Below are 27,938 nucleotides of genomic sequence, written 5' to 3'. Positions count from 1 at the left end.
AGAAAACATCAGATAGTAGTATGCTGTGAAGAGTTTTAAAATAGGGAAACGTACTAGATAATTCCTGTCTGCTCAGTGAAGGCCTCTCTCCGGAGGTGGCATATACAGGGAGATAGATATGAGTGACATGAAATAACCACCCATACAATGATCTAAGGGAAAGGTTTCTAGGTCAAAGAACAGCCAACTCAAAATCCCTGAAATGGGATTTGACTTGTACAATATTTAAAGAAAAATCAAATTAAAAAAAAGTCAGTTACACTGGGAAAAAACTGACAAGAAGAAGATAGTGCAAGACGACACTGGAGTATTAGGTAGAGACCAAATCCCAGAGGGTAGGGTTGTGCTGTACAAAACACAATTAAGGGTATAATTTTAATTGAGATAGAAATACTGAAGGGTTTTCAATAGGGAGGAAACTTATGTCGGATCCTCTTCTCTTTGGAGAATAGATTATAGAATATAAAAAATGGAAAGAAAAATCAAGAAATTATTGCAGGAGTCTAGATAGAAGATACTAGTATTAAGCTACTGAGAGAGAAAAGGAGAAGTGGAAGACATTCAAGGTGTGGTTTTTAAGTAGAGTTAGATTAAGTGCAGTACCGAAGACACCAAGAGTAGTCATGGGAAACACTTGAATTTTTAGTGTCCAAAATAGTCTGCATCTGATATGATTTACTGAAATGGGGAAGACTTGAGGAGGAGCAGGTTTGGGGGTAAAAAGCAAGAGTTACTCCTATATGTAGATATCAAGAAATATTTTGTATACAAAAGTCAGAACTTTCCCAGAAAAAGCAGAGCTGGAGATGTGGATTTGGCAGTCATTAACATGCGGAGGTTATTTAAGGACACGCATCTGAATTTAGGTCATTTAGGGACTATAGATGGAGAAGAATGGGTAGTACAGGACTTAAGCCTTGCCAGCATGTAAATTAGTCCAGCCCCTGCAGTCTAGAGATTTCTCAAAGAACTTGAAATGGAGCTACCATTCAACCCAGTAATCCCATTACTGGGTATACACCCAAAGTAAAATAAATCATTCTACCAAAAAGACACAGGTACTCACATGTTCATCATTGTGTTACTCACCATACCAAACACATGGAATCAACCTAGATGCCCATTAACAGTGGATTGAATAAAGAAAATGTGGTATATATACACCATAGAATACTATGCAGCCATAAAAAAGATCTGGAGGCCATAATCCTAAGCAAACTAACGCAGGAACTGAAAACCAAATATTGTATGTTCTCACTGATAAGTGGGAGCTACACACTGAGGATATATGGGGACACAAAGAAGAGAACAACTGACACTAGAGCCTATTAATATAGGTGCTCTTAGGTACTTTGCTTATTACTGGGGCAGTGAAATAATCTGTACATCAGACTCCAGTGACACAAAATTTACCCATATAACAAACCTGCACATGTACCTCTGAATGTAAAAACTTTTTAAAAGTATATTACAAGTTATATATACTTGATTTCAACACTAAGAAAATAAATATGTAAAATTTTTAAATTAAAGTCAAACAACAAAATGGTATATTAATTTAATTATTTCAACGACCACATATTCTAAACTTTTCAAAAAAAACACAGTCTTTCCTTTTTTAATTGTTTGAAAACCAAATACTGCATGTTATAATTTATAAGTGGTTGCTAAATGTTGAGCACACATGGACATAAGTGTAAGAATAGACATTGTGAACTATGAGAGGATGGGGGGAAACTACATTAAAAAGCTACTTTTCACATACTATGCTCACCAGTCAGGTAAGGGGATACGTATGCCAAACTTCAGTATCATGCAATATTCCCGTGTAACAAACCTGCACATATACCCACTATATCTAAATTAAAATTTGGAAAAAAAAAAAAAGACAGACCTCAGCTATTCTAAACATTACAGGCTCATCAGGGAAAAAAATGAGCCAGCAAAAGAGGCTGAATAATTTCCTAGAGAGGTAGAAAAAAATCAAACAAATCCCAGGTGGATGTATCACAGAAAAGAAGAGTTTCAAGGAGAAAACCTGACCTCTGAATCATTTGCTAATGCTGTACGCTCTGTTTTCAAAATTCCCTCTTCCCTGGCGTCCATGATTCTCTTTTGTCTTGGTTTTCCTGTAGACTTCCTGATCATTTAATCATCTCTCTTTCTAGTGTGTCTACCTTTCTCTGTGTTTTCAATGTTGATGCACTCTAGGACTTTGTCTAGACTTTTTTTTTTTCTCACTTCTTACTGTTATTCTGAGACATTTCATCCTCTTCTATGACTTGATGTATTGCTTTATTTGAATGATCCCTATATCTCATTCTAGCCCAGAGTCAGAGAATATTAAATAATACATTAGTAGAGTCAGGTGACTTGAATTTTAGGCCTGTCTCTATTAGCTACTAGCTGTGTTTTAGGGAAAGTAGCATAAGCCTTGTAGGCATTAATGCTTTTTACACATTTCCATGAGAAGGGAATGAGATAGATGATTATCTTCAGCTTTCCAGCTCCATTCAGGCCTTTTGAAAGGCAAAATATGGTAAAAGAAATATATGTCAGTGTAATAATGCAATTGTTTTTTCTCTTTCCATGTATTCTCCCTCTGGCAATCTATTTCAGTGTATGCGTCTTTTCTACTTACTTGACATATTTCCTCAATAGCACACTTTTTCTTTTTTTGGAAAAAAAGTCTTCACGAAACATAGTTTGACATAAAACTAAGGTGTACTTGATGAGTTTACATAAGAAGATTTGCTGATGAAACTCGGCTAAACCATTTTGTACTTGGACAGGAAATATGACAGAGAACAATTCACTGGAAATGTAAAAATTCCTCGATGAGGGACTGAAATTAAATTGTATATAACAAAAAATAATTTATAATTTTTAAAAACTGCTCATCACCTAAAGGGAAAAAAAACTATGATAAACGAGAGGCAAAAATGCATTTTGAAAGAAGACAGAGATCACCATATAAAGAAAAATAATATAATAATAACTTTTCTTTCTTTAGTGATGTGGAGTAAATTTTCTAGTCAGGAAAGTTGTATTTGTTTTTTTTTTTACTAAAGGTAAGGCCTTATAGCTATCTCAGAAGAAAATGACAAGTTCTTGACCTTTGTAGAGACATGAATGAATTTATAAACCATCATTCTCAGCAAACTGACACAAGAACAGAAAACAAAACACTGCATGTTTTCACTCATAGGCAGGTGATGTACAATGAGAACACTTGAGCACAGGGAAGGGAACAACACTCATTGGGCTAGGTCGCGGGTGGAGGGGTGGAGGGGAAGAGAGGGTAGGGACAGAGTTGGGGAGCAGGGAGGAGAGGCAGGCATAACACTAGGAGAAATGGGAGAAATGCCTGATGTAGGTGATGGGGTAGGGAGGTATGGAGACAGCAAACCACCATGGCATGTATGTACCTAGGCAACAATGTGTGCATGTACCCCAGAGCCCAAAGTACAATAAAAAAGATACAGTGTAAGCCCTACATGTTAAGGGTTCTGTTACAAATACTGAAAGGACTTTCAGATTTCAAAAAAAAAAAAAAAAAAAAAACTACAGGCATGCATCTTATTACTATAAGTCAAAACTGAAGTGCAAGATTAACAATCAGGAGTAGATATAGCATGACAATATTTAATTATTTCCACCTCTGATCCATGTTTCTCAAATTAACTTACTCCTAATGTCCGCTAAGGAATCTTAAGTCCATCATGTGCTCTTCATGCAAATCCCTTTCATTGTTCCTGTAATAATCAAGCTGGTACTGCAATAATGTCTAACAGTGGCTTCAGGGCATCTTATTTTTTTCTATTAGTTATACATAGTTCTTTGCAACACCTGATCCAGGCTGTCCTTTGATTTTCTAAGGCCTAGACTGAATTGTGAAAGCAAGAAAGTAATTATTCCATGTATGCCAAACTAAAGACACTTATAACCCCTTTGCCACAATATTTCACAAGAGTTAATGTAAATGCATTAAACCTTCTGCCAGGAGCTGAATTTATATCTAGTTTTCATAAGTACATCACGACCAGAAAGGCATTTTACGTTTCTGGACATCATAGTTATGATGTTTTGAACAGGTCTCCTTCCCTCTTTGGAAGAAGAATTTAAAACATTTAAAATAATGTAATCCGCTTTCCTAAAATTTGCAATAATTTGTTTGGCCCAGTTAAACATAAAGAATTATAACTGCTTTTGTAGATTTTAACTATTTTTCTAAAATACAAACGAGAAAGTCACTCCTTCAGACAACCTCTGATAGATTCCTATAACTAACAGCATTTATTATAGCAAAGTTAAATAATACTATTGCATTATTATTGTAAAGTTACTAATATAATTATAATGCCTGTTAATTATTGATTCATTTATTTTATTGCATATATAATTAATGAACGCAATTATAAAGCTGGAGAGGGAAGCGTAGTTTGTGATGAAACACAGGGTTAAAAGTTTAATTAAGTTTGTTCCTGTGACAAATTCAGAACATGTGCAATCCTCATATGTCTACATATATTGTGTTATGTTTTAAAAATGCCACGTGGCTAATGTTACTCCTTGTGGAAATTCTGATAATTTAAAAAATATTAAGTAAATAAATGCTCAGTAGCAGATGTAATTCATACATAAAATTACTATCTCCCTGTCACATATGTGTCAGCATTTTTTAACTAAGGCATATCACGTTTGTTCACTTATTCTCTGGCACAAATAATTCATAAAACTCTCTGAACTTATCCTTAGGGAAATGTACAGTAGAGTTTATGCATAAGAAATTTGGTGCCTGGGTTGACGGGAGAGAGATTGCTCACTGAGCTATGAATGGTACCTGCCTGCACCTCTTTACAGAGGTCAAGTCAAGGAGGGTGAGAGGAAGACGATGATCCCTGGAGTGCAGCTACAGCTTTCATGCACCTCGAGTTACTGTGTACAGAAAGGTCGGTTGACCTGGGATGATGAGTTGGGTATGTATGTGTTATGTGTCTGTGTTGGGTACAAAAATTCTGTATATTCAAAGCAGAGAGGCAAGGGCAGGACCTGCAACTGGAGTCATTCATGTCCCTGGGCCTTTGGAAGAGCCTGAATGGTCAATGCATCCAATCAACCTATCACTGAGTCCAGTAAAGCTAGTTGTCCTCAGCCATCCAGGATGTCAGTCAGACCTCTAACTGGAATGTGTGCTACAAAAGAACCAAACACTGCTGCTTTCCTATACTTGGCCCCTCTCGGGAACTTACAAACCATAACGTGGGTTCGTGTTGATGTGGGCCCCAGCAAAATCTGTGCCACCATCTTATTCTGCCTACTCCCAACCTTCATGCTCTGAAGGTCAGTGAGAGATAGCCTAGCTGGCTTATTACTTTATAGAGTCAGCTCCAAAGTTATTCTGTGGACAAGTCTCTGTTATGCCATTAATTGGTTAGGAAGTTTCAAAGTAAGTCACATAACATTTTTAAGACTCAGTTACCTTATCTTCAAAATAGAAAAATTAATAGTATGCCTAACAAGATTTTAAATAATTAAATGGAACCAAAAACAATGTCAAACTCTGTGGCTGGCACTGAATAAGCAATGGAGAAATGAGCGTTGTCTTCATTTTCCTTTCTCTCTCAGCATGAAACACCATTTTCCCATTATTTAGCTGAGTGTAGTTTTTAAGTAGGTGCTAGGTGATTGCACAATCATACCTAGACTGAGAACATGAAAATCACTCTAAAATGAACTTGGAAAACAATGAAAACCACTTCTTAGAAAAACCATGTATCCATCCCCATCTCTTTCTCAATCTTACCTTGATCATTTCCTGTACTCCTTCCACACTTGAGACCTCCGCCCTTCCTTGGCTCTTCCACATCACCCTTCTTGTTTTCACCTCTTCTCTGGTTTGTAAATTCCTTCTTTTAGATGCAACATAAATGTCTTCTCTGCAAAATCATTACTGACATTTCAGAAAGACTTGAAGTCTCTCATCTGTGCTCCGAGAATACTTTGTACACATTTTTCAGTACCCCTTATATAAACTTTATTTGATTCTTCCCTTATGAATTTAAGGAAACACCAGATTAATGGCTGCTTTTTATGCTTTTATTCACAGAAATATAAACATCTTCTTTTGAACAAGGAAAAGGCAACATTAATGCCATCACAAACTTAAAACATTATTGTAAAAGTTGAATATATTTCCATCTCACTTTAGGACAACACAAATTATTTTCTGTGCTTGTGCCCATTTTCATGATTGCAAGATAGGTACTTAACTTCCAGTCTTACAGTTCCTTTAGTTCAGCTAATTTCTCTGCTTATCTATGTGTGTTTGGGCAGTATGACCTACAAGCCTTAAGTTGATGGTGACAAGGTTTGGGATAACAATAAACAATATTGAATGCAATCTTTTGACCTTTGAAATATGTAATTAGGCTAATGAAAACATTATTCTTTAATTCTCACTTGGTTCTTTCAGGGCCTTCTGGTATCTAAGTAGCTGATTCATTCCTTAAATGCTACCTATAAATCCTTTGAGGATCTGGTATTGAACCTGGGTAAAAGTTGAATGCATCTATAAAGTAAATATTGAGCAATATAGTAGGCTCTTTCAGCGTATTGTGAAATAGGTTGAACAAAATAATAATTACTTTTAAGCACCATGCCCTTTCTTTATTATGGTTTCCTTACCTGTACTTAATCTGACAGCATTTCTAAGTGACTTGCTTTCATCAAACCTTCCCAAGGCATTCAACCTTTCACGAAAAAAATCTTTCAAAGCCATGTATCATAGGTTTTTATGATACACAATTAATGCATAATTATAACATCAAGAAAACTGGCAACACGAAGTTGGAGAACAAACTCAACTGACTCTTATTAGGCATCATTGGTAAAACCTAACAGATGTGGGGAAATGAAGGTTAGTTACAATATTTAGTGCCGTGTGGGCATCACTCAGCTCTGATTTGTACAGGCCATAGAGCGCTTTCTTTATAATTGAAAATCTGTCCATCATACTTACCTAGGGTAAAAACATGTGTTAGGGGTAAAATCATTTATTCATATAATTCTTATAAAACTCTATGAACAGTTTATATACACTGAGTTAAGATGTCCCACAAGAATTAGTAAAAATCATTCTGTTAGATGAATAAGTCCAACTTACAATGGAAAATGGCAGCTGTCTTATTGGATCTGACACAAGAAGAGGAGAGATAGTAGAGTGGAGTGGGTCTGAAGGAGTCTGGGTTCTAGTCCTGGTGTCACCAGCACAGATCGTGTGATGACTCTGAGCCTCTGGTGCAAAGTAGAGATCACAACTCTTCTAACACAAGATTCAGTGAGGTGATGAATGTAATAGCCTTATAAAAGCTGAAAGGTATAATTAAAAATATGTGATTCACTATATTTTACATATTATGTTTAATCCATAGGAAAACTGACTTTTAAAATAAAAAAGACCATTATATAGTTTTCAAATGTGCTATCATCAAAGCCTTGTTGAAAATAAAATTATATATGAAGTCCCAACACCCACAGTAGATAATACCAAAGAGATAACATCAAATTGATCTGGCTAAGTAATGTCTAGAGTTTTATTTCCAGAGACTTCCTCTCATGCTGTTAAGGCGCCTTCACTCACTTTGAAGGTGTTGCAAGACACAGCTTAACACCAGTGATTCAGTCCAGCATTCACAGTTTGCAGATAAAGAGACTAAGGACCAGAAAGGTCTAACAACTGGTGAAGGGAGACTTGGGGAAATAGAGTCTTTGCCTTCCCTGTCAGCATTGACTACTTTTTTGGCACTTTGCTCACATGGTGCCTTCTAATAAACAGCTCTGCTTAATATGTGACTGTATTTGCTGGTTCACTGAAAGGTACTGCCAGCATGAGCATGGATGGAAAAAGCAGCATACATGCTTAAAATATGGCACACACATCATCAGCACTGCACGGAAGGCCAGCCATGTTGAAGTATAGGTTATTCATTCCCTGCACAACTCTTAACCATCTGCCATGTGCCAAGACTAAAATATGCTGCTCAATTATGTTTGTTTTAAATAAACCAAGTAGGTTAATATTAAACGTCAAGATGATAAAATTTCTATTTCCTCTTGAAAATTTTTGGGCAGTAGAGACAGAGGACACAATTTCTGTTTTCACAGGTAGCAATATGTAATTCCCTATACTAAAGCAGTCTCAATCATTGTCACATTATCACACACACACAGACATGAACACCCAAGGCAAAGAGAGAAAATGACTCAAATGCATAAGGTAAAATCTTTCTCAAAATATTATACCATATTCTGGTATATCAATCCTAGATAGTTAACAACTGGGACTCTCAAACTAGAAAAGGTTATCATATGCCCAACAAAAGACATTTGTATGTTTTGATTTTTCAGGTTAGTGGATTTCAATGTGAAAATTATCAGTTATGCCGAAATAAGTTTAAGTATCTAAATTCTTAAACTAATAAGAGCCAAATTAGAAACAAATATTTTTTAATTATGTGTAACACTGTTCAACTTTGCAAAAAGAATATAGTTGGTTAATTTTTGAATGTGGCAAACGTTTATTTGAGTAACATAAGAGGAGCCCTAAGGGATTAGAATTTAAATATGCACTGAAATAATACTTTAGTAAAAAGGAGAATATTTTTGATCCAGTGAGAGAAACTAGAATTAAATTTATGTTGTAAAAATATAAACAAAGGATAGAATCCAATGTGGTTAACTAGGATGTAACTGTAGAAAAATAAATTAGCAAAGTAACTTTAAAGCACAAACTATCTGGCAAAGAAAACAATTTTGAGATATAAAAACAAGCAAATACTAAATGGAAAAGGATAATTTAGAAACAAATAAAAACAAACATTATGAAAGTCCATTAAAATTTTGCCACATGAAATGAGTTTGACAATATGTAAGGCTCAACAGTTATATTTTTGACAAACTTTGTTACAGAATATATTTGTCCATTGTAATTGGAGGTTTTTACTGATGAAAAATTCCATGTTAAACATATTCCTTTATTCATGACTTAATGAGTGATAACTCCCTCCCTAAAACTTGAACTGTTCAGAAGCCTGTTTCCCATTTCTCAGGCAGCCCTACCAAATGGTATCATTAAGTAATAATATCCTTTGCACTTTCAAGTATGTTTGTCCTGGAATTTCTCAAATTGACTAATTTTTACCTCTCTTTATTTCTCCTCACTTTTTCCAGCATTTACTTTTTAAAAAATATTTAAGATGGTGAACCTCTGCTGGGATATGTGTCCCCTCATGTCTTCTTCTTAATCAAAATATAGAAGCTGACCTAACTTTGCACAGTTGAACATGTCACACATTAGAATGTAATTGAATGACTTCTTTCACACAGTCATATGTTCTAGATACCAGCTGTGATTTAGATATACAGTCATGCATCACTTAACAATGGGAACACATTCTGAGAAATGCATCATTAGGGGATTTTATCCTTGTGTGAATATTATAGAGTGTATTTACATAAACCTACATAATGTAGCCTACTACACACAGAGTCTCCATAGTATAGCCTATTGTTCCTAGGCTATGAACCTGTACAGCATGCTATTGTACTGAATACTGCACAATGTTAAGTGTGTATGTGTGAAACATTGAAAAGGTACAGTAAAAATATGGTATAATCTCATAGGATCAATGTTACATATATGGTCTGTAATTGACTGAAATTATGCAGTACATGATTGTATTTAAGGTTCACTTAGAGCTAATAAAGTATCAATTTCTTTTCCTAATGGACAAAGTTAATGGTGCACTAATTTGAGATCAATTAGAATGTGTTATGTCATACTCTTCTGTGCAAATGTTTTCCTAAAATGTTTTGCAATTTTATGATAAATTAGAAATTCCCTTATTAATCAATTCTTAATTATCTAATACTGAAAACCTACTTCTCAATTATACTGCTATGGATGATACAAAGATGAGTCAGAGACTTCATCAAGGGAGACAAATATGTGTTCTCACAACTCTAATACAAAATGGACAAACTTAAATTTTATAAAATAGACACAGTTAAAGAGCTATGAAAAGAGCTTTGCTTCTTATTCATGAATTTTTCTCTCACTCATGCTATCCTCATTTGGCTGGAGCCTGTGTCTCTCAAGTCACTGATGAATTCTCTTCTAATGTCCTTAGACAATAAAAAATTTACTGGATTGGCAATCTTCCATCTTTTTCCTCCCGAGGGCATTGGTAGCATGGGGAGGAGAATTAAAAATCTGACTCTGACTTATTTTCAGTCAATGACCTCTGTTATCTGAGAATACGGAAATGCACAACCCTAAATGGCTAATTGGTCTCATTCCTTTATGTTATTCATGGGAAGAAATGTTCTGCTCTTTTGTCATAAAATAAAGGTCATAACTCAAATGCTTTCTAACCACTATACTTCCATGATGTGGAGATTCATACTATTAATTGAATACAAAGTAGATATGACTTAGATTCTCATTCTTCACATATTGACTTTTGTTTTCTTTTTTTTTTTTTCAATTAGAACACCACATAGAGCAAAGATTTTAGAAGTAGAAATACTCTGGGTATCATTCCTTATGGCCAGGACTAGAGTGAGATGAGTGAGGAACATGTCTCAAACACAAAATTTAAGGAGGCGCTAAAAAACTCAGTAATCAAGATAAAAATATGTAGTGCAATATTTGTAAAAATAAAAATTAACTTAGAAAATTCATAATGAATGAAACATCACAGTTTTAAATAAAGGCACATTAGTGTCACTGAGTTTTTCTTTTGCCTTAAGCTATGTCTCAGTATGGCCCTGGCATCCTCTCTCAAGCTTCACTGTCAATGGCCAGTGTTGAAGTGGTCATTCATTTGAGATTCATTTGTTCAATTAATGACATACTAAGGAATAGACCTATAGTAGTATAGTTAATCAAGCAAATTTTGTCAGTTTCATTTCAAACTTAGTGTGCCTTGAACTGATAGAGTTGACAGATCATTTTAATGATATGTAGAATTCACTATAATTACTCCTGTCTTTCGCAGCTTTGCAGTTCTCCTTTATTTTTCTCCTCTTGCTGAGTTCTGTTTTAGACAAATTATATCTGACGTTTATAGGGACTGATTTCATTATGTTTTGTAACAGTTCTTGATGCTTCCCTGGTAAAATTTTTCTGCTTTGATTCTTCTGGAGAACTTTGTAAAATCACTAAGAAGACATGGGACATGATTAAAAATTTGAAGCTTTCATGATAAGCCTAAATTTAAATACTCTCTAGGATAATTTACTATAATTTCTAAAATTTAATATTCTTTACCACAATAGACAATAATTAACCTTAATCTGTTTGTCTGCTTGCTTGCTTGCCAAAGTGAAGGACTGTAGTTTTGTGGCGAGAGAAAAATACTCTCAATATAATACATTTGATGGCATTTATAAGGCCAAACATTCCAGTTCCTTCACTCCTTTCAAAATTCTGAATGAATTCCCATTATCTAGTTCTAAAACCAGTATAAAATATCAGAGCACTGCTGCTGAAAAGTGAGAACCTTACCTACTCTCCTGGAGAAAAATCCCCATCCCTTTCTCCTGACTTAATGCTATTGTTGTTACACATTTTACCTGTACCTATGCTGCAAATACAAAATATATTACTACTAATTTTGCTATAGAGATATGATTTTTTAGAGTAACCAAAATAATAAATAATTCCTATTATAATTACCTTTATTTTAGCCATTTCCAGAGATCTTCATTTCTTTATATATACTGTAATCCTCACTTCACATCATCGATACATTTTTGGAAACTACAACCATAAGTAAAACAATGCATAACAAAACCATTTTTTCTCATTAACATAATAAAGAAATATAATTAAACTAAATGACATTATTCTATGACCCATCATCCATCATTTCGCTTAAGGTCTTGGTTTCCAAGAACTTATTCAAGATGTTAAATGAGAACTTACTATACTTAATTTTTCCATGTGTTGTCATTGCTTTTGTCTAAAAACTTTTGTTTAAAAGTGTTTTGCAGTTAATAATTCTTGATTTTTGTTTGCCTAGAGAAGACTTTATTTTTCTTCATTTTGAAAGATATTTTCTCTGCTCATAGAATCCTGAGTTCACAGACATTTTGTTTTGTTTGCTTTCAGCACTTTAAGAATGCCACTGCTTTGACTTCTTGGTTTGAGTTGTTTCTGACAAAGTGTCTGCTATAATTTCTACCTTTAATGTAGCACCACAGCTAGAGGCCACTATTTTCTCAAGAAAATTCCTTTAGTGCTAAGTCTTGGCACTCAGCATGCCTACAGAAATTGAATCTATTCAAACATAAATAAACAGAAAAAAAAAACATTAAATGTGGGGATTATGAAATTTTTGTCAAAAAAATAAGAAAATACGTAAAGCATACAAAAGATAGACAAGGAGATAGAATATTTTTATAGCATGCCCCAGAAGAGAGAACATTTTAGAGAGTACCTTCTTTGAACTTTGTATAAAACTAAGGGAAACACAATGTAAGAGACAGAAATGAGGGGCATTCCTGCTCTTAACTGCTATAGGTCTTTCAGTATAGCAAATTTGATATCACAAAAGGTGTTCAAATGCCTTCATTTTCATCTTCCACCACTTTAAATTAAGATATGTCAGAGATCCAGAAACAAATCCACCCATATATAGTCAATTGATTTTTTATAAAAGTGCAATGAACACACAATGGGGAAAGGACAATCTCCAGTCTCTTCAATAAGTGATGTTAAGAAAATTGGATATTTACATGCAGAAGAATGGAATTAGATACTTGTCTCACTTCATATATAAAAATCAATTAAAAATGAATTAAAGACTTAAACATAAGATCTGAAACTGTAAAACTACGAGACAAAAACATGAAAGAAAAGCTGCATGATATTGATCTAGGCAATGATTTTCTGGACATGATTCCAAAGCACAGTCAACCAAAGCAAAAATAGGCAAATGGGATTTCATTAATCTTACATAGCTTTTACACAGCCAGCAAAAAAAGTAATTCAGCAAAGCAGAGAGGCAACCTATGGAATAGGAGAAAATATTCACAAATCTTACATCTGAGAGGGGTCCTATTAGTTCATTGTCATGCTGCTGATAAAGACATACCTAAGATTGGGAAGAAAAAGATATTTAATGGTCTCACAGTTTAACATGGCTGGTGAGGCCTCACAATCATGGTGGAAGGCAAGGAGGAGCAAGTCATGTCTTATATAGATGGTGGCAGGCAAAGAGAGAGAGCTTGTGCAGGGAAGCTCCTGTTTTTAAAACCATCAGGTCTCAGGAGACTTATTCACTATTGAGAGAACAGCACAGGAAAAACCTGACCCCATGATTTAATCATCTCCCACTGGGTCCCTTCCACAACACATGGTAATTCAAGATTAGATTTGGGTGGGGACACATATCATTCCACCCCTGACCCCTCCCTAATCTCATGGCCTCACATTTCAAAAGCAGTCATGCCTTATTTCAGCATTAACTCAAAAGTCTTCAGTCCAAAGTCTTATCCAAGACAAGGCAAGTATTTTCTGCCTGTGAACCTGTAAAATCGAAAGCAAGTTAGTTACTTCCTAGATAAAATGTAGGTACAGGCATTGGGTAAATACAGGCATTCCAAATGGTAGAAATTGACCTAAACAAAGGGGCTACAGGCCTCATGCAAGTCCAAAATCCAGTGCAGCAGTCAAATCTTAAAAGCTCCAAAATGGTCTCCTTTGACTCTGTGTCTCATATCCAGGCCACACTGATGCAAAAGGTCGGCCCCATGGCTATGGGCAGTTTCACCCCTGTAGCTTTGCAGGTTATAGGCGCCCTCCCAGCTGCTTTCACAGGCTGGCATTGAGCGTCTGCAACTTTTCCAAGCACATGGTACAAGCTATAAGTGAATCTACCATTCTGGGGTCTGGAGGACAGTGACCCTCTTCTCACAGCTCCTGTAGGCAGTACCCCAGTAGGGACTCTGTGTGTGGGTTGTACCCTACATTTCCCTTCTGCAATGCTCTGGCAGAGGTTCTCCATGAGGGCCCCAACTCCTGAAGCAAACTTCTGCCTGGGCATCCAGGTGTTTCCTTTCATTTTCCGAAATCGAAGTGAAGATTCCCAAACCACATTTCTTGATTTCTGTGCACCTGCAGGCTCAACACCATGTGGAAACTGCCAGGACTTGGGGCCTTCACCCTCTGAAGCAACAGACAGAGTGATGCCTTGGCCCCTTTTAGTCATACCTGGAGCAGCTGGGACACAGAGTACCAAGTCCCTAGACTGCACACAGCAGAGGGACCCTGGCCCTGGTGCAAGAAACTATATTTTCCCCACTAAACCTCTGGGCCTGTGATGGGAGGGGCTTTCATAAAGGTCTCTGACATGCCCTGGAGACATTTTCCTCATTGTCTTTGGGATTAATGTTCAGCTCCTTGTTACTTATACACATTTCTACAGCCAGCTTAAATTTCTCCTCAGAAAATAAGATTTTATTTTCTATTGCATTGTCAAGCTGCAAATCTTTCAAACTTTTATGCTTTGTTTCCCTTTTATAACCGAATGCCTTTAACATAACCTGAGTCACTTCTTGAATGTTTTGCTGCTTAGAAATTTCTTCCACCAGATACCCTACATCATCTCTCTCAAGTTCAAAGTTTCACAAATCTCTAGGGCAGGGGAGGAATGCCACTAGTTTCTTTGCTAAAACATAACAAAGTCATCTTTGATCCAGTTCACAAGTTCCTCATCTCTATCTGAGACCACCTCAGCCTGGATCTTATTATTCATATCATTATCAGCATTTTTGTAAAAGCCATCCAACAAGTCTTTAGGAAGTTTCAAACTTTCCCACATCTTCCTTTTACTGAGCCCTCTAAACTGTTCCAACCTGCACCTGTTACCCAGTTCCAAAATTGTTTTTACATTTTTGGGTATCTTTTCAGCAATGCCCCACTCTACTTGTACTGATTTACTGTATCAATCACTTTCAGGCTGCTGATAAAGACATATATGAGACTAAGAAGAAAAAGAGGTTTACTGAACTCACAGTTCCACATGGCTGGGGAGGCCTCACAATCATTGCAGAAGGCAAGGAGGAGCAAGTCACATCTTATATGGATGATGGCAGGTAAAGAGAAAGAGTTTATGAAGGAAAACTCTCATTTTTAAAACCATCAGATCTTGTGATACTATCATGAGAACAGCACAGGAAAGACCTGCCCCCATGATTCAATCACCTCCCATTGGGTCCCTTCCACAATAGGTATTCAAGATGAAATTTGGGTGGGGACACAACAAAACCATATCAGGGGCTAATATCCAAATATATATATCTCAACTCAGTAGCCAAAATAGCAACAATGAATATCCAAATTAAACTGGGAAAATGAGTTGAATAGAGATTTCACAAGAAAATTATACATATGGACAACAGGTATATAAAATTATTGCTAATCATCAGGATAATGCAAGTTATACCACAATATCACTTCACACCTGTCGGAATGATTATTATCAAAAAGAGAAGAGATAACAAGTTGGTGAGAATATAGAGTAGAGGGAACTCTTGTATGTTTGTGATAATACAAATCAGTATAGCCATTATGGAAATTAATATGGAGATTCATTAAAAATAAAAAATAGAAGTAACATATGATCCAGCAATACTACTTCTGGATATATATCCAAAGGAAATAAAATTAGTATGTTGAAGAGATAGCTGCACTCCCATGTTCATTGCAGCATTATTCACAATACTTTAGCAAAGTATCAACCTAAGTGTCCATCAACAGATGAATGGACAAACGAAATGTGATATATAGAAACATTGGATTAATATTCAGCCTTAAAAAGAAGAAAGTCCTGTTCGTTCATAACAACATGGATGAACTGGGATGACATTATGTTAAGTGAGGTAAGCCAGGCACAGAAAGACAAATACAGGATGACCTCAACTATTTGTGGAACTCGAAAAAAAATGAACTCATAGAAGCAGAGACTAGAATGGTGGTTAATGAGTACTGGGTGTTGCAAAACGATTGAGGAGATGTTGGTCAAAGGATACAAAATTTTAGTTAGAAGAATAATCTTAAAGACCTATTGTACAGCATAGTGACTACAGTTAAGAATAATCTATTACATACTTCAAAATTACTAAAAGAGTAGATTTTAAGTGTTTCTACTAAAACAAAATGGTAACGATGTGAGGTAATGCATTAATTAGCTCTATTTAGCTCTTTCATGATGTATAGATATTTCAAAACATTGTGTCATATACCATAAATATATGGCATTTGTGAATTTGAAAAATAAAGAAAAACAAAAAAGAAAATAAATGATGGAAAAATTGATCAGTACTTCCTTTATATAACTTCACATAACACACCAGTGCTGTCTCAGGAAATAGAGTTGTACACTGATTTCAGTCACTTTTCAAACAAAGCTCTCACTATCTGACAGAAATTCCTTTATATATAAATTATTTGGCATGGTGTCTTAATTTTGAGACCAACCAATTTTTTGCCCTACTTTCTAATTTCTCCTCAATTATTTCAATCAGATTCTAAAAGAGATATTTGTGGGCCCTTTTGCTACTACTCTTCCTAGAAATGTGTGTGACTGATTAAAGAATTAAAAACTAAGGAAAAAAAAATGCCAGGAAGCTATTTCCATGAAAAAGAAAACAATAACAAAAAGAAAGACTGTAATATATTTTGAAAAGTTTAGAATCTGTGGTCACTGAAATAATTAAAATCAGTTAACATATCTTTCAGTAATTTATTTTTAATTTTGAAATTTTACATCTATTATTTTCTTGATGTTGAAATACAATGTATTATATGTAATTTATAATATTTTAAAAATCTTTTATTTTACATTTAGTGGTACATGTGCAGGTTTGTTATATAGGTAAATTTTATGTCACTGGAGTGTGATGTTCAGATTATTTCATTGCCCAGGTAATAATCATAATAACTGATAGTATCTACATCAGTAGGCCCTGGTGTCAGTTGCTCTGTTCTTTGTGTCCATATTTCCTCAGTGTGTAGCTCCCATTTATAAATGAGAACATGTGATATTTAGTTTTCAGTTCCTGCATTAGTTTGCTTGGGATTATGGCCTCTAGATCCATCCACGTTGTTGCAAAGAACACAATCTTGTTCTTTTTAATGGCTGCATTATATTCCATGGCATATATGTACCACATTTTCTTTATCCAGTTTACCCTTGATGGACATGTAGGATCATTCCATTATTTTCCTATTCTGAATAGTGCTGTGATGAATATATGAATGCATGTGTCTTTATGGTACAATGATGAATATTTCTTTGGTTACATTTCCAGAAATGGGACTGCTGGGTTGAGTGGGACTTTGGTTGGATTTTCGAGTTAATGCTGGAATGAGTAAAGATTTTGGGGGACTGTTGGGAAGGTATCACTGGTTATGAAATGTGAAAAAATTATGAGATTTGGGAGGGATAAAGAGTGGCATAAGTTTTGGCTCTGTGTCCTGACCCAAATCTCAACTTGAATTGTCAATTCCCAGATGTTGAGGGAAGGACCTGATGGGAGGTGATTGGATCATGTGTCAGTTTCCACCATATTGTTCTCATGATTGTGAGGGAGTTCTCACAAGATCTGATGGTTTAAAAGTGGCAGTTTCCCCTGCATGCTATCTCTCTCTTGCTGACATGTAAGATGTACCTTTCCCCTTTGCCTTCTGCCATGAATGCAAGTTACCTGAGACTTCCTCAGCTATGCAGAACTGTGAGTCAATTAAACCTCTTGTGTTTATAAGTTAACCAGTCTCAGGTAATATCTTTATAACAGTGTGAAAAGAAACTAATACACCTTTATAGCTGTATTCCTAGGAATTTTATTCTTTGTGTGGCAATTGAGAATGGGAGTTCATTCATGATTTAGCTCTTGGCTTGAGTGATGTTTGTGACTAGGAATGCTAGCAATTTTTGCACATTGATTTTATATTCTGAGACTTTGTTAAACTTGCGTATCAACTGCAGAGGCTGTTGGGCTGGGACGATGGAGTTTTCTAGATATAGGAATATGCCATCTGCAATCAGGAATAATTTGACTTCCTCTTTTCCTATTTGAATACCATTTACTTCCTTTTCTTGACAAATTGCCCTAGCCAGAACATCCATACTATGTTGAGTAGGAATGATGAAAGAGGGCATCCTTGTCTTGTAGCAGTGTAAAGGATACCATTACATTATTTTGTATTTGCTATTGTGATGTAAAATATTTTCTAATTATTTGCATCGGCTATATCTTGTTTTATTGATTCTATATTAAGGTCTCTAAAATAAGATTTATTATAATTCTTTTCATTCTGACATCAATGATAATAGTGCTTTGCAGAAGCTATTTGTCAAATCTAATAGTTTGAACTGAACGAGAAGCAGCACATTTTTGGCCTCTTATTTAAACCACATAGGTCCTAATCACATGGACTAGTTTTATCTGATTGGAAATTTAAAATGATTTTTTTAGGATGGTTGAGTATCCACTATCTAAGTTAATTCTGTTGTTTAAGAGTATTTGATCTCCACGAGCTTGTATTAAACAAATTAAACAAAGTTTCAGATCAACACATGTGCTTTTCTTAAGAGCTATATTTCCAGATGACCCTTTGTAAAAGTAATACCTATTTATAAACTCAAAAGCAATAGATAAAACTAATTGTCTTTCATAGCCTTACTAGAGATAAAATCTTCTAAATCTGTTATATAAGAGTAACAATGGAATCTCATTAATTCTTTTAATTTGTGTTTTTCAGATCACATATAAAAATGGTTATTTTCTAATTATGAAGTACCCATGCAATTCTTGTGCTATTTTTGAGGTATTTATTTCTTTACTGATTCATCTGTTACTACATGAAGGATAAATCTTTGTAATTAAACACATTAGTGTGTTTCCTGCTCTTTGACTTTCTGCTTTGGTGCCATGCTAAGGAAGTAATTCCATATTCTACAATTTAAAAAATCATCACCTAAATATTCTTAGCATGTTTTGGTCTACAGTATATGTTTAATATCTTTAATATATAAATAATAAGGTGTAATAGTTTGTTCTATAAAGTTGTATCCCAACATTATATATTATATATTATAAATGTTGGGATACAACTTTATAGAAGACTGGCTATTATCAAATGGATAGCTTGTTTTACTGAACACTAATCCTTTCCTCAATTATTTCACATATGATTTTCACTGTATGATAAATTCAGACTCAGTATTTTGCCCTATCATTCTATATCTACTCCTTCAGTAATACCATGCCTTTAATAAATGTAATCGTGCTATACACTTTCAAGTGGATTTTAAAAATATAATTGCAGATTCATATGCAGTTGTAAGAAATGATTAAGATCTCATGTAGATTTACTTAGCTTTCCCTAACAATAATATCTTGCAAAATTATAGTCAATTATCACAATTCAGATATTAAACTTAATACAATCAATAAATCTTATTCAGATTTTCTCAATTTTACTTGCATGCATTTTCAGTATGTTTATTTGGTTCTATGTAATCTTATCGTATGTATGAGTTTGTGTATCCCTTAGTACTGTAGAAATACACAACAGTCTCACCACAAGGATCCCTTATGTTGCCTTGTTATACCTATACTCACCTTCCCATTCCTCTCCCTTCACTAACCTTTGTCAATCCTTAATTTGTGCTGCATTTCTAAGATGCTGGTGAGGATGCAGACAAACTGGATCATTTATTCATTGCCAGTGGAAATGTAAAATGGTATAGCCACTCTGTAAGATATGCAGTTATCATATGACCTAGCAATTATATTCTTGAAGTGAAAACTCATTTTAACTTAGAGAAATATAAGCTTGTAGTCACACAAAAACCTGTACACATATGTTCATAACTACTTTACTCATAATAAACAAAAAAAAAAAAGGAAATTGTTGACACACGAAACAACCTGAATGAATCTCCAGGAAAATATACTGAGTGAAAAAGAAATTCCAAAAGATTACATACATATGACTCACTGTGTAAGTAACATTTTAAATTGTAAAATGTTAGAAATGTAAAAATAATGCAGATATTAATAATATTTGTTACTGCATGACTCTCATATTTTCCTAGAACTTTTCTGCCTATAATCTAAATTTTTATTTCAGATTAAATTGTAAAAGCTTTTTATCATACTTCCCAAATATTGAATTGTAGTAGGATTGAATTACCACATTGAATTCAAGAACTCAACTTTGTAATATGAAAGACTGTTGTGTGAGACTTGAATAGTTCAAATTTTTCAAGTGTTCCTTTATGTTGCTCAGTAGGATTCATGCATTCATTTATGGTGGTTTTGTGTAATTCTTGCTAAGTAGATTCTCAGTCACTTTGTATAGTTTTTTTTTTTTACTAATTCCCTTGATACATTTCATATATATGGGGACCACTGATTTTTGAACATTTATTTTATACAAATTTACATTATTTATTACACATAAATATGCTAATTTTTTTCTCTTATGTTCATGATTATTGAACCCGAGTTTATATGAGTTGCATGAACACTTTTGGAAAATTAGATTTTTCTGGCTATATTATTAAATAGTACTTAAAACATTATTTACATTACATATTTTTAAAAAATATCTAAAGTAATAAAATCGCTTGCTTATTTAAATGCTTCTTAACTCACATATACAGATGCCAAATTGATGTATAAAACTTTGATTGCTATTAGGGTTGAACTTCATTTTTAGTTTCTTAGAGAATACATGGAAAAATCACACCAAAGCTCTTCGGGAGTTTGGAGCATGTGTTGTAGAGTCAGACACATCTGATTGAGTATCTCACTTCAGACACTGATTAATTATGAGACTTTGGTCAAAAGGTTTAACTTTCACCAAGTTTTAGCATTTTCATTTATGAAGATAAAAACATCTGTCTTTTAGATATATATTAAATACATACAAAATATTTGTCACAATGCCTGATACAGAATTAGAGATAAAGAAACAAGTTATATAGTCCTATTTGTTGATTCTCTCTCTCCATATATATATATATATAGAAAGATCAGATATAGATATATATAGATATAGATATGTAGATATAGGTATATATACATAAATAAATGTGTGTATAAATATATGTTTATATATGTGTGCACATATAGGTAACATACATATCATATCATATAGGAAAATTTATCGTGATGAGCTAGACGCTGTTTTAGCAGGCTTTTCAAAGTCCATAATGTATAGTCAAAGGATATAATATATTAATGCCTTTTTTGTTTCATTAAGGTTTTTAATATACACACAGGTCCACCAGTCAGCATCATGGAAGTTGTATCTAGCCCAACTCCTAGGACATTATTCACATAAACTACCATGGAACACTGCCCTTTGTATTTGTACAGCATGCAATCAGCAGGGTCATGACTAGGCTGATGTGAGTGATGCAATTAAATATAAACTAATACTTAGTTAATATAAAATACATTAAAATATTAAATATTTCAGTGTAATTTTTTAAAATGTCAATTACAAACTTTTTTTGCCTCAAGCTCTGGTACGAATGTATACCACTGTTATCAATCATGTGTTTACCTACATTATTAATACTTTCTTGGTACTTTTTTGCATTTTTCTACTTTAAAAATCTTTTAACAATATTAGACTAAATTATTACTTATCTCAATTACTGTGCTTTTTGGTGACCCCTTAAATTTTACACCCAAGTCAAGTGTCACATTCACTTCACCCTAGTATCTCCCCTAACAATCAGCACAACTTTGCTTGGTGAATCTAAATATGCAACTGTCAATATTGATAATACAAAACTTGCTCTTCTCTCAGTTCTTTCCCTCTTGGTAGATGGCACCATGATGCACTCAGGCCAGAAACCTCAAGAGGTATTCTTTAACTGATCTTTCTACCTCTACATCACACATGTAATTCATGCATAATGTGGATACATGTAATTCACCTGTAAACAAATCCAAAAAGTGAATGTATAACTAATTCTGCAAAATGTTTTCTATATTCACTTTTTTATCAATTCCCTAATACCACTTTAATCAGAGCCTAACCTTTCTTGTTTAACTCAAGAAGATTGAGATACATTTTTATAAAATTTAGCTCAAATCATGTCATTTCTGTAATGCTTTGAAGTGATATGATTTACAGCTTGCTATACATTTAGGGCTTAGTTTTCACAAATTGTCTTTTAGAGTCTAGATTCCAGACCAATATGAAATTGCCTATATTCTAATAATTCCAGCCCTAGAGTAGCTTTCCATTCCAACATAATAAAATTCAAATTCTTTTTTATGTTCTAGATCATCACAAAACCTGACTCTAGCCCACCTTCCCTACTACTTCTGTCACTGTTCCCTAATATTCTCAGCCACCATCACTCCAATCTAGCCTCAGCAGCCTTTTATTGGTACTAAATCTTTGAAATTCAGAATATATTTTACACCTGAGGGATATCTTAATTCGGACTATATACATTTCATGGGCTTAATAGTCACATATGACCAGTGACTACCTTATTGAGCAACAGAGGATCAAGTGGTGGAAAATTAATCTTTTATGACAATTACTTGCAGATTACCAGGAGAAACTCTGAGATAAAACATTGTTTACCTGAAGGATTACTTATTTCCATTATAAGCAAAGCTTTAGGGACAAAAAGTTAGACACACAACTTGAAGTATAAACTAGCATTTTGTGTTCAGATCTACATCTATAATCGCTATTTAGAGATTGCCCAGCCATTAATTTGCTAAATTTATAAAGCACTTGTATTAGTCCCTTCTCACACTGCTATAAAGAGCTACGTGAGAGTGAGTAATTATGAAGAAAAGAGGTTTAATTGACTCACAGTACCACAGGCTTAACAGAAAGCATGACTGGGAGACCTCAGGAAACTTACAGTCATGGCACGTGAAGGGGAATCAAGTACTTTCTTTGCATAGCAGCATGAGAGAGAGAGTGAAGGGGGATGTGCCACACACTTTTAAACCATCCGATATCATTAGAACTAACTCACTGTCATGAGAACAGCAAGGGGGAAATCTGCCCCATGATCCAATCACCTACCACCAGGCCCCTCCTCTGACAGGTGGGAATTACAATTCGACATGAGATTTCAGTGGGACACAGAGCGAAACCATATCATAGCATTTATAATACTCCAGGCATGATAAAGGTTAGGCACTCACTGGATACTCAAAATAGCCCTATGCGGTAGATATTTAATAAATTTTCCCATTTTAGAAATGAGCTTTAACAGAAGCTGAGAGTTTAAGTAGCTTATAATGGTTATGCAGCTTGTGAGAACTGTTCTTTGGCAGTGAGGCTCTGCCCACTGTACACACTGCTTTGCTTGAAAATCTTCCTCCTGAAGTAATCATCTCCCATTTTAAAATAGTTTTTACTGTTGAATACTTATTTCTTAGGTTGAAGTTGATCTTCTTGTAGTTTCTACAGTTGGGATCATCTCTGCTTCTATTATATTCAGAGTTATGGCTAATTCCTCTTTCACATTACTGACTTTCAAGGATGTGAAGACAACTACACATCTTTCTTAATTAATTCTCCTCTATTCTAGATCATCTATTCACAACATCACATAGTTTAAAATCATTTCACCACTCTGGTCACCTTATTTGGTACATGTTTCAATTTGGAATTTTTTTTATAAAAATCAGTCCCTATAATTGATTATAATCCTCTCTATGTGGTTTGGCCAACTAAGAGTAATTTTTATGCTGTTCCATCTGCCAAAAATACTTATTCCCTGAACTTATCTCTCTATTTGACTCTTTTACTGGTCCTTCAAAGACCTGGTTTAACTGGCAATGAAATTAATTCTGCCCCTATAGTCTGAAATCTCCTCTAACTGCTCTATTGTCGGAGCATGGCACCTCTCTTTTAGTGTGATCATACTCTGCTTTGTATAGTGCTTTCCATTTGCATGTTTTATTTCTCCTAGTAATGGTAGTCTTTAAGAGAGAAAATCAACCTTCATCTTTCTATTTTCCAAAGCAAATAAAATACTGCACTCTCCTTTTGTTTTTTAAACTGCAAGTTATTTAATTTTAAATTAAATTTAACATGAGTCAATTTGCATATGTGTGTGTGTGTGTGTGTGTGTGTATACACACACTTTAAGTTCTGGGAAACGTGCAGAATGTGCATCTTTGTTATATACACGTGCCACGGTGGTTTGCTGCACCCATCAACACATCTCCTACATTAGATATTTCTCCTAATGCTATATCTCCCTTAGCCCCCCACCTCCTGACAGGTCCCAGTGGGTGGGTGATGTTCCCCTCCCTGTGTCCCCTCCCTGTTCCCCTCATTGTTCAACTCTCACTTGTGAGTGAGAACATGTGATATTTGGTTTTTCTGTTCCACTGTTAGTCTGCTGATAATGTTGGTTTCCAGCTTCATCCATGTCCCTGCAAAGAAGATGAACTCACCTGTTTTTAATGGCTGCATAGTATTCCATGGTGTATATGTGCCACATTTTCTTTATCCAGTCTATCATTGATGGGCATTTGGGTTGGTTCTATGTTTTTGGTATTATGAACAGTGCTGCAATAAACATATGTGTGCATGTGTCTTTACAGTAGAATGATTTATAATCCTTTGGATATATACCCAGTAATGGGATGGCTAGGTCAAATGGTATTTCTAGTTCTAGACCCATGAGGAATTTCCATACTATCTTCCACAATGGTTGACCTAATATATGCTCCTAACAAGAGTGCAAAAGTATTCCTACTTCTCCACATCCTCTCCAGCATCTCTTGTGGCCTGACTCTTTAATCGTGGCCATTTTAACCGGCATGAGATGGTATCTCCATGTGGTTTTCATTTGCATTTCTCTAATGACCAGTGATGATGAGCTTTTTTTCATATGTTTGTTGGCTGCATAAATGTCTTCTCTTGAGAAGTGTCTGTTCATATCCTTTACCCACTTTTTAATGGGGTTATTTGTGTGGTTTTTTTTTGTAAATTTGTTTAAGTTCCTTATAGATTCTGGATATTAGACCTTTGTCAGATAGATAAATTGCAAAAATTTTCTTCCATTCTGTAGGTTGTCTATTCACTCTTAAGATGGTTTCTTTTGCTGTACAGAAGCCCTTTGCTTTAATTAGATCCCGTTTCTCAATTTTGGCTTTTGTTGCCAGTGCTTTTGGTGTTTTAGTCATTAAGTCTTTGCCCATGCCTATGTCCTGAATGGTATTGCCTAGGTTTTCTTCCAGGGTTTTTATGGTTTTAGTTCTTTTTTTTTTTGAGACGGAGCTTTGCTTTTGTTACCCAGGTTGGAGTGCAATGGCACAATCTCGGCTCACTGCAACGTCCACCTCCTGGGTTCAGGCAATTTTCCTGCCTCAGCCTAAGTAGCTGGGATTATAGGCACATGCCACCATGCCCAGCTAATTTTTTTGTATTTTCATTAGAGATGGGGTTTCACCATGTTGACCAGGATGGTCTCGATCTCTTGACCTCGTGATCCACCTGCCTCGGCCTCCCAAAGTGCTGGAATTACAGGCATGAGCAACCGTGCCCGGCCAGGTTTTAGTTCTTATGTTTAAGTCTTTAATCCATCTTGAGCTAATTTTTGTATAAGGTGAAAGAAAAGGGTCCAGTTTCCATTTTCTGCATATGGCTAGCCAGTTTTCCCAACACCATTTATTAAATAGGGATTCCTTTCCCCATTGCTTGCTTTCATCAGGTTTGTCAAAGATCAGATGGCTGTAGATATGTGGCATTACTTCTGAGACCTCTGTTCTGTTCCACTGGTCTATATATCTGTTTTTGTTACAGTACCATTCTGCTTTGGTACCTGTAGCCTTGTAGTATAGTTTGAAGTCAGGTAGGGTAATGCCTCTAGCTTTGTTCTTTTTTGCTTAGGTTTGTCTTGTCTATGCAGGCTCTTTTTTGGTTCTCTATAAAATTTAAAGTAGTCTTTTTCTAATTCTGTGAAGAAAGTCAATGGTAGATTGATGAGGATAGCAATGAATCTATAAATTACTTTGGATAGTATGGCCATTTTCACAATATTGATTATTCCTAACCATGAGCAAGAAATGTTTTTCCATTTGTTCGTGCCCCTTCTTATTTCCTTGAGAAGTGGTTTGTGATTCTCCTTGAAGCAGTCTTTCACATCCCTGTTAAGTTGTATTCGTAGATATTTAATTCTCTTGGTAGCAATTATGACTGGGAGTTCACTTATGATTTGGCTTTCTGTTTGTCTCTTACTGGTGTATAGGAATCCTTGTGATTTTTGCACACAGATTTTTTATCCTGAGACTTTGCTGAAGTTGACTATCAGCTTAAAAAGTTTTGGGGCTGAGACAATGGGGTTTTCTAAATACGCAATCATGTCATCTGCAAATGGAGACAATTTGACTTCCACTTTTCCTATTTGAATTCCTTTTATTTCTTTCTCTTGCCTGATTGCCCTGGTCAGAATTTCCAATACTTGTTGAATAGGAGTGGTGAGAGGGCATCCTTGTCTTGTGCTGGTATTCAAAAAGAATGCTTCCAGCTTTTGCCTGTTGAGTATGATAATGGCTGTAGGTTTGCCATTAATAGCTCTTATTATTTTTGAGATACATTCCATCAATACCTAGCTTATTGAGTGTTTTTAGCATCAAGGAAGGTTGAATTTTATTGAAGGCCTTTTCTGCATCTATTGAGATAATCATGTGGTTTTTGTCATTGGTTCTGTGTATGTGATGGATTACACTTATTAATTTGCATTATGATGAACCAGCCTTGCATCCCAGGGATGAAGCTGAGTTGATCATGGTGGAAAAGGTTTTTGATGTGCTGCTGGATTCAGTTTCCCAGTATTTTATTGAGGATTTTTGCGTTCATTAGGGATATTGGTCTTAAAAGAATTCTTATAAGATAATCCATTCTCAGTACATATAGTAGCTCAGGTCATTGATTCTTTAGCACTCTGCCAAGTATCTGGCACATGTTAGAACCTTATGAAATGTTTATTTGCTTATGAAATAAAAATAATAATTTTATATTCAGCATATTTAAGGGATACAAATTTAATATTTGAAAAATCCTGTTCCTCATAACAAACACTACATGTTTTATAAAAACATATTCTCAGCCATTTGGATTCTCCCCCATGATATCTAATAACTGTGGAAACATCTGAGTCACTTAAATATTCCCCTTACAATAAAATATTTTCAATTATATAAACACTACCTCAAGATTTCTGTAATTACATACAAAACAAAATCTAATAGTTTTTATAAGGACATCTGCAAAATCCCTGGAATTAAGGAATACTTTATGCCTGAAGAACTAAAGAAAAAAGTGTGTGTGTGTGTGTATATATATATATATATACACACACACACAGACACTGACTGTAATATGAGTAGCATTCATTTCTTACAACTACAGCCAGAAGATGAAAAAAAGACTTCATAATTTTTGATTTAGACCTCTGCTGTCAAAGCAAATGACAGAATCTGACTGTGCTGGTAAATTTGCTGTAGTTTATTTTTAAGCAAAATTGGACACTTTCTCAACATTGACAGTTTATTACTGAGAGAAAGAATAACATGAAATTTAAAAGTTTTGATCACAGTCTTTTTTTGTTACGTTTTTACATTAAAAGACTGACAGCACAGAAGCCAAACCTGGCATCACTCTCTTGCATCCATGTGTTTTTGTGTGTTTTCTCTATTGTTATGTTCAAATAGTTTAAAGGACATTATAATCGTTCCACAGCATAGTACTTCACAGTGATATATAATTAACTACATAATTTTGAGATCCCTAATGTTCACTTGGTTTGCCAACAGCTGTGATAAAGCTAGAATTAAACCCATTTAGGAGAGTCTTG

The 27,938-nt window shown here is 34.8% G+C and overlaps 1 long non-coding RNA gene across 2 annotated transcripts in view; it reads right to left on the bottom strand.

Annotated features, from left to right (window-relative positions):
* LOC144582349 (uncharacterized) overlaps positions 1-27,938 on the bottom strand; it is a 138,043-nt gene that overhangs the window by 24,265 nt on the left and 85,840 nt on the right. For both annotated transcript variants that reach the window (XR_013534883.1, XR_013534884.1), the window contains exons 4-5: positions 7,166-7,371; positions 5,807-5,939 (exon numbers count right to left, since the gene is read on the bottom strand). This is a non-coding gene — a long non-coding RNA (uncharacterized LOC144582349). The remainder of the gene's footprint in view (positions 1-5,806; positions 5,940-7,165; positions 7,372-27,938) is intronic.

The sequence above is a fragment of the Callithrix jacchus genome, chromosome 4 (genome assembly GCF_049354715.1).
Source record: "Callithrix jacchus isolate 240 chromosome 4, calJac240_pri, whole genome shotgun sequence".
In the NCBI taxonomy this organism is placed as follows: domain Eukaryota; kingdom Metazoa; phylum Chordata; class Mammalia; order Primates; family Cebidae; genus Callithrix; species Callithrix jacchus.
This window is presented reverse-complemented; position numbering and strand designations above follow the sequence as displayed.